The sequence below is a fragment of the Nerophis ophidion genome, linkage group LG02 (genome assembly GCF_033978795.1).
Source record: "Nerophis ophidion isolate RoL-2023_Sa linkage group LG02, RoL_Noph_v1.0, whole genome shotgun sequence".
Lineage (NCBI taxonomy): Eukaryota > Metazoa > Chordata > Actinopteri > Syngnathiformes > Syngnathidae > Nerophis > Nerophis ophidion.
In genome coordinates this window covers 51,639,009-51,648,695 of record NC_084612.1, presented here as the reverse complement: position 1 = coordinate 51,648,695, position 9,687 = coordinate 51,639,009, and positions in this window count along the sequence as shown.

Genomic DNA, 9,687 nt, shown 5'->3' with positions numbered 1-9,687 from the left:
CAGTGTACCTTGTGTGTTTGAGAACCTTAAAAAATATATTTTTTCTAGTAAAACTGAAAAAGATAAATGTCTCTACACTGTAAAAAAATTCTGTAAAAAAAACTGTCATCTACTGGCAGATACAGCTGCCAAACGAAAACTATAAAATTTAAGTAAAACATTGTAAACCAAATAATAATCAAAAACATACTTACAGAAATTTTCATGAAACGTTTTGCGGAAAAATATCGTAATTTTACAGACTTTTACTAAATTATTAAATTCAACCACCTTTAATAAAGTAACGATGCAAACAGTTTTGCAGAAAAATACTTTTATTCCACAGGGTTTTTCCAAATTAATACAATCAACCAACTTTAATGATGTGACAATGCTGGCAGTACCACAGAAAAACGCTATTATTTCACAGACTTTTTCTGAGTTGTTAAGATCAGGGGTTTCTAACTCAATTTAACTAGGGTCCACCGGATGCTGAAACTACATGAAAAGTGGATTCACCTTCTTTGAAAGGCAAACTAGACTTAGCAACATGCTTGCCAATCCTCCCAAATTATAAAGAGACTTCTTGTGTCTCTCGCAAAGTATTGTTTATTCATCAGTGTGACAATCATTTTAAGGTGATGCCGTGACAACATTGCCTTCAACTTGTTTGACAATCACACTGACGGTGGCTGTACAAAAATTTTTAACATTGTTACAAATATGCGACACAATGTGAACCCACATCAAACAAGAATGACAAACACATTTTGGGAGAACATCTTCACCGTAACACAAAATAAACACAAAAGAACAAATACCCAGAATTCCATGCAGCGCTACTCTTCCGGGCTACACCCCCGCCACCACCCCACATCACCGCCCCCCTCCATGTGTCGGTTGAGGTGGGCGGGGTTTGGTGGTTGCGGGGGTGTAGCCCGGAAGAGTAGCGCTGCTTGGCATTCTGGGTATTTGTTCTTTTGTGTTTATTTTGTGTTACGGTGAAGATGTTCTCGTGAAATGTGTTTGTCATTCTTGTTTGATGTGGGTTCATAGTATGGCGCATATTTGTAACAGTGTTAAATATATTTGTATGGCCACCGTCAGTGTGACCTGTGTGGCTGTTAGCTGTAGATCAAGTATGTCTTGCACTCACCAACATGTGTCATATTACAGAGAAAAATCTTAAATTGTTTGTACAAGCATAAACCTTTATATGACAGGCTACAAATATTTTTCAACATAAATACAAAAATACACATACATATTAAAAAATAATAAGATATTCCTTTATATTACTTATAAAACTGGTAGATTGTTAATATGGACATGGACTTTTATTTAACAAGTACATGTTAAAGGGAAGTTAATTACTGTAATTTTACATGAATTTGAAAGTAATTTGAGAAAACAGAAAATAATATGTATTATTGATTTGGTATTTTTCTGTAATAAAAAATAGTAATATACATAGTTTGTCAATACTGGCATATTACTTAAAATAACAGACAGTTTGTTTATTTACAGATAAAGTCTTCAATTCTTCAGTTTTATAACCTATTTAAAAAAAAAAGAAAAATTACAGTAGAAATTTAGAGTAAATTAACCATAAAAATATGAATTTTTTTTACAGTGTAGGCATTATTAGCCATTTTGCATGTGTTGTTTAGAAGTTATGTTTGAATACATTGTATTGCTTTTTTAGCATTATCTCAGGATTCTAAAAAAATGATTGTCATATTGAGTAAAAAACTAGTTTTTGCATTTGCAAGATATACAAAAGCATATGTTTCCAGCAAAACTCCCAAAGATGCATTCTTTCAGGCATTATTAGCCATTGTTCATGTGTGGTGTAGGAATTATGTTTAAATAACTGTCATATTGAGTGTTACAGTATACAGTCATATTGAGTAAAACCACATTTTTGTATTTGCAAACCATAAAAAAACAACTGCATCTAGTAAAACTTACATGGATTCAATTTCGCAGGCATTTTTAGACATTTTGCACGTTTGGATTAGGAATTATGTTGGAGGACATGTCATTGCTTTTTTCGCATTAGCTCAGGATTCTCAGTACATTACTGTGAAATTGGTTAAAAAATTACTTTTTGTTTTTGCCAACCTTACCATATGTTTTTTTTTCCAGTAAAACTCAAAATGATACATTTCTTCAGGCATTATTAGACATTTTGCCCGTGTATTGAGTAAAACCATTTTTTTGTATTTGCGAACCATAAAAAAAACAACTGTGTCTAGTAAAACTCAAATGGATTCAATATCACAGGCATTTTTAGACATTTTGCACGTTTGGATTAGGAATTATGCTGGAATACATTTGTATTGCTTTTTTTTGCAATATCTCAGAATTGTATGTATATTCTTGTCAAATTGAGTAAAAACATACTTTTTACAAAATATAATTTTTCTAGTACCGCTAACAAAGATACATATCTCTAGGCATTATTAGTCATTTTGCATTTGTTGTTTAGAAGGGATGTTTGAAAACATTTTTATTGCTTTTGTCACATTATCTCAAGATTCTAAGAACATTATTGTCATATTGAGTAAAAAACTACTTTTTGCATTTGCAAGATTTAAAAAAGCATATGTTTCGAGTAAAACTCCCAAAGATGCATTTTTCAGGCATTATTAGCCATTTTTCATGTGTGGTGTAGGAGTTATGTAAAAAATAACTGTCATATTGTATACAGTCATATTGAGTAAAACCAAATTTTTGTATTTGCAAACAATAAAAAAACAACTGTATCTAGTAGAGATGCGCGGTTTACGGTCACAACCGTGGAGTCCGCGGATAATCAGCAGGTCGGGCGGGTGACTTGACGAAAAAATAGATTTTAAATAGATTCGGGCAGGTGGCGGTTGAACCATTGGGAAATATATATACATAGTGAAATGTTATGTTGAAGAGGTTCATTTAGCCTATTGACGTGTATATATAAATGGTTTATTTATATTGGTTAGTAACGTAAAGTGTTGTTCCTGGCTGTACTTGATGGTACAGTCTAGTGGTTAGGATTCAATGAGCTCACCGTCGCGATCCGGGTTTGATGCTCGGTCAAGGAAATCACTTTTTTTTACCATGAATTGATTAGCGTGGACCCCGACTTAAACAAGTTGAAAAACTTATTGGGGTGTTACCATTTAGTGGTCAATTGTACGGGCCTCATATTGGTCACACTCAAAATGACGGTTTTTGAAACAAAACTCCAAAAATATGCATGTAAAATGTCTAATAATGCCTGAAGAAATGCATCTTTGAGAGTTTTCCTGAAAAAACAAAATATAATTTTTTACTCAATTTGACAATGTTCTTAGAATCCTGAGATAAAGCGAAAAAAACAATAAAAATGTATTCCAACATAATTCCTAATCCAAACGTGCAAAATGTCTAAAAATGCCTATGATATTGAATACATGTGAGTTTTACGAGATACAGTTGTTTTTCTATGGTTTGCAAATACAAAAATGAGGTTTTAGTCAATATGACTGTATACTGTAACACTCAATATAACAGTTATTTAAACATAAATCCTACACAACACATGAAAAATGGCTAATAATGCCGGAATAAATGCATCTTTGGGAGTTTTACTGGAAGCATATGCTTTTTTAAATTTTGCAAATGCAAAAAGTAGTTTTTTACTCAACATGATTATAATGTTCTTAGAATCCTGAGATAATGCGAAAAAAGCAATAAAAATGTATTCCAACATAATTCCTAATCCAAATGTGCAAAATGTCTAGAAATGCCTGTGATATTGAATACATGTGAGTTTTACTCGACACAGTTGTTGCTTTTTATTGTTTGCAAAAACAAAAATGAGGTTTTACTCAATATGACTGTATACTGTAACACTCAATATGACAGTTATTTAAACATTACTCCTACACCACACATGCAAAATGGCTAATAATGCCTGAAATAATGCATCTTTGGGAGTTTTACTCGAAACATATGCTTTTTTAAATCTTGCAAATGCAAAAAGTAGTTTTTTACTCAATTTGACTGTATGTACTTAGAATCCTGAGATAAAGCGAAAACAAAAAATGAAAATGTATTCCATCATAATTCCTAATACAAACGTGCAAAATGTCTAAAAATGCCTGTGATATTGAATAATTGTTAGTTTGACTAGATACAGTTGTTTTTCTATGGTTTGCAAATACAAAATTTAGGTTTTACTCAATATGATTGTATACTGTAACACTCAATATGACAGTTATTTAAACATAACTCCTACACCACACATGCAAAATGGCTAATAATGCCTGAAATAATGCATCTTTTGGAGTTTTACTGGAAACATATGCTTTTTAAAATCTTGCAAATGCAAAAAGTAGTTTTTTACTCAATATGACTAAAATGTCCTTAGAATCCTGAGATAATGCGAAAAAAGCAATACAAATGTATTCCAACATAATTCCTAATCCAAACGTGCAAAATGTCTAAAAATGCCTGTGATATTGAATAAATGTTAGTTTTACTAGATACAGTGGTTTTTCTATGGTTTGCAAATACAAAATTTAGGTTTTACTCAATATGACTGTATACTGTAGCACTCAATATGACAGTTATTTAAACATAACTCCTACACCACACATGAAAAATGGCTAATAATGCCTGAAATAATGCATCTTTTGGAGTTTTACTCGAAACATATGCTTTTTAAAATCTTGCAAATGCAAAAAGTTGTTTTTTATTCAATGTGACTATAATGTCCTTAGAATCCTGAGATAATGCGAAAAAAGCAATAAAAATATATTCCACAATAATTCCTAATCCAAACGTGCAAAATGTCTAAAAATGCCTGTGATATTGAATAAATGTTAGTTTTACTAGATACAGTGGTTTTTCTATGGTTTGCAAATACAAAATTTAGGTTTTACTCAATATGACTGTATACTGTAGCACTCAATATGACAGTTATTTAAACATAACTCCTACACCACACATGAAAAATGGCTAATAATGCCTGAAATAATGCATCTTTTGGAGTTTTACTCGAAACATATGCTTTTTAAAATCTTGCAAATGCAAAAAGTTGCTTTTTATTCAATGTGACTATAATGTCCTTAGAATCCTGAGATAATGCGAAAAAAGCAATAAAAATGTATTCCAACATAATTCCTAATCCAAACGTGCAAAATGTCTAAAAATGCCTGTGATATTGAATAAATGTTAGTTTTACTAGATACAGTGGTTTTTCTATGGTTTGCAAATACAAAATTTAGGTTTTACTTAATATGACTGTATACTGTAACACTCAATATGACAGTTATTTAAACATAACTCCTACACCACACATGAAAAATGGCTAATAATGCCTGAAATAATGCATCTTTGGGAGTTTTACTCGAAACATATGCTTTTTTAAATCTTGCAAATGCAAAAAGTAGTTTTTATTCAATATGACTATAATAGTCTTAGAATCCTGAGATAATGCGAAAAAAGCAATAGAAATGTATTCAAACATAATTTTTAAACAACACATGCAAAATGGCTAATAATGCCTAGATATATGTATTTTTGTTAGTTGTACTAGAAAAATTATCTTTTGTAAGGTTTGCAAAGACACAAGTTAGTTTTTTATTCAATATAACAGTGTAACTGTCATATTAAATATGAAAGGTTTATAATCATAGCTCCAAAACTAAACGTGAAATGTGTCCAAAAAAGCCTGTAATATTGAATTTATGTTTGTTTTACTAGAATCGGGTATTTTGGAAAGAATCACAAATACAAAAACTAGGTTTTACTCAATATGTCTGTATACTGTAACACCCAATATGACAGTTATTTAAACATAACTCCTACACCACACATGAAAAATGGCTAATAATGCCTGAAATAATGCATCTTTTGGAGTTTTACTCGAAGCATATGCGTTTTTAAATCTTGCAAATGCAAAAAGTAGTTTTTTATTCAATATGACTACAATAGTCTTGGAATCCTGAGATAATGCGAAAAAAGCAATAAAAATGTATTCCAACATAACTCCTAATCCAAACGTGCAAAATGTCTAAAAATGCCTGTGATATTGAATAATTGTTAGTTTGACTAGATACAGTTGTTTTTCTATGGTTTGCAAATACAACATTTAGGTTCTACTCAATATGATTGTATACTGTAACACTCAATATGACAATTATTTAAACATAACTCCTACACCACACATGAAAAATGGCTAATAATGCATAAAATAATGCATCTTTTGGAGTTCTACTGGAAACAAATGCTTTTTAAAATCTTGCAAATGCAAAAAGTAGTTTTTTACTCAATATGACTAAAATGTCCTTAGAATCCTGAGATAATGCGAAAAAAGCAATAAAAATGTATTCCAACATAATTCCTAATCCAAACGTGCAAAATGTCTAAAAATGCCTGTGATATTGAATAAATGTTAGTTTTACCAGATACAGTGGTTTTTCTATGGTTTGCAAATACAAAATTTAGGTTTTACTCAATATGACTGTATACTGTAGCACTCAATATGACAGTTATTTAAACATAACTCCTACACCACACATGAAAAATGGCTAATAATGCCTGAAATAATGCATCTTTTGGAGTTTTACTCGAAACATATGCTTTTTAAAATCTTGCAAATGCAAAAAGTTGTTTTTTATTCAATGTGACTATAATGTCCTTAGAATCCTGAGATAATGCGAAAAAAGCAATAAAAATGTATTCCAACATAATTCCTAATCCAAACGTGCAAAATGTCTAAAAATGCCTGTGATATTGAATAAATGTTAGTTTTACTAGATACAGTGGTTTTTCTATGGTTTGCAAATACAAAATTTAGGTTTTACTCAATATGACTGTATACTGTAACACTCAATATGACAGTTATTTAAACATAACTCCTACACCACACATGAAAAATGGCTAATAATGCCTGAAATAATGCATCTTTGGGAGTTTCACTCGAAACATATGCTTTTTTAAATCTTGCAAATGCAAAAAGTAGTTTTTATTCAATATGACTATAATAGTCTTAGAATCCTGAGATAATGCGAAAAAAGCAATAGAAATGTATTCAAACATAATTTTTAAACAACACATGCAAAATGGCTAATAATGCCTAGAGATATGTATTTTTGTTAGTTGTACTAGAAAAATGATCTTTTGTAAGGTTTGCAAAGACACAAGTTAGTTTTTTTATTCAATATAACAGTGTAACTGTCATATTAAATATGAAAGGTTTATAATCATAACTCCAAAACTAAACGTGAAATGTGTCTAAAAAAGCCTGTGATATTGAATTTATTTAAGTTTTACCAGAATCGGGTATTTTGGAAAGAATCACAAATACAAAAACTAGGTTTTACTCAATATGACTGAATACTGTAACACCCAATATGACAGTTATTTAAACATAACTCCTACACCACACATGAAAAATGGCTAATAATGCCTGAAATAATGTATATTTTGGAGTTTTACTCGAAGCATATGCTTTTTAAAATCTTGCAAATGCAAAAAGTTGTTTTTTATTCAATATGACTACAATAGTCTTAGAATCCTGAGATAATGCGAAAAAAGCAATAAAAATGTATTCCAACATAACTCCTAATCCAAACGTGCAAAATGTCTAAAAATGCCTGTGATATTGAATAATTGTTAGTTTGACTAGATACAGTTGTTTTTCTATGGTTTGCAAATACAAAATTTAGGTTTTACTCAATATGATTGTATACTGTAACACTCAATATGACAGTTATTTAAACATAACTCCTACACCACACATGAGAAATGGCTAATAATGCCTAAAATAATGCATCTTTTGGAGTTTTACTGGAAACAAATGCTTTTTAAAATCTTGCAAATGCAAAAAGTAGTTTTTTACTCAATATGACTATAATGTCCTTAGAATCCTGAGATAATGCGAAAAAAGCAATAAAAATGTATTCCAACATAATTCCTAATCCAAACGTGCAAAATGTCTAAAAATGCCTGTGATATTGAATAAATGTTAGTTTTACTAGATACAGTGGTTTTTCTATGGTTTGCAAATACAAAATTTAGGTTTTACTCAATATGACTGTATACTGTAGAACTCAATATGACAGTTATTTAAACATAACTCCTACACCACACATGAAAAATGGCTAATAATGCCTGAAATAATGCATCTTTTGGAGTTTTACTCGAAACATATGCTTTTTAAAATCTTGCAAATGCAAAAAGTTGTTTTTTATTCAATGTGACTATAATGTCCTTAGAATCCTGAGATAATGCGAAAAAAGCAATAAAAATGTATTCCAACATAATTCCTAATCCAAACGTGCGAAATGTCTAAAAATGCCTGTGATATTGAGAAAATGTTAGTTTTACTAGATACAGTGGTTTTTCTATGGTTTGCAAATACAAAATTTAGGTTTTACTCAATATGACTGTATACTGTAACACACAATATGACAGTTATTTAAACATAACTTCTACACCACACATGAAAAATGGCTAATAATGCCTGAAATAATGCATCTTTGGGAGTTTTTAAATCTTGCAAATGCAAAAAGTAGTTTTTATTTAATATGACTATAATAGTCTTAGAATCCTGAGATAATTTGTAAAAAGCAATAAAGATGTATTCAAACATAATTTTTTAAACAACACATGCAAAATGGCTAATAATGCCTAGAGATATGTATTTTTGTTAGTTGTACTAGAAAAATGATCTTTTGTAAGTTTTGCAAAGACACAAGTTAGTTTTTTTATTCAATATAACAGTGTAACTGTCATATTAAATATGAAAGGTTTATAATCATAACTCCAAAACTAAACGTGAAATGTGTCTAAAAAAGCCTGTAATATTGAATTTATGTTAGTTTTACCAGAATCGGGTATTTTGGAAAGAATCACAAATACAAAAACTAGGTTTTACTCAATATGACTGTATACTGTAACACCCAATATGACAGTTATTTAAACATAACTCCTACACCACACATGAAAAATGGCTAATAATCTCTGAAATAATGCATCTTTGGGAGTTTTACTCTAAGCATATGCTTTTTTAAAACTTGCAAATGCAAAAAGTAGTTTTTTATTCAATCTGACTACAATAGTCTTAGAATCCTGAGATGATGCGAAAAAAGCAATAAAAATGTATTCCAACATAACTCCTAATCCAAACGTGCAAAATGTCTAAAAATGCCTGTGATATTGAATAAATGTTAGTTTTACTAGATACAGTGGTTTTTCTATGGTTTGCAAATACAAAATTTAGGTTTTACTCAATATGACTGTATACTGTAACACTCAATATGACAGTTATTTAAACATAACTCCTACACCACACATGACAAATGGCTAATAATGCCTGAAATAATGCATCTTTTGGAGATTTACTCAAAACATATGCTTTTTAAAATCTTGCAAATGCAAAAAGTAGTTTTTTACTCAATATGACTATTATGTCCTTAGAATCCTGAGATAATGCAAAAAAAGCAATAAAAATGTATTCCAACATAATTCCTAATCCAAACGTGCAAAATGTCTAAAAATGCCTGTGATATTGAATAAATGTTAGTTTTACTAGATACAGTGGTTTTTCTATGGTTTGCAAATACAAAATTTAGGTTTTACTCAATATGACTGTATACTGTAACACTCAATATGACAGTTATTTAAACATAACTCCTACACCACACATGACAAATGGCTAATAATGCCTGAAAT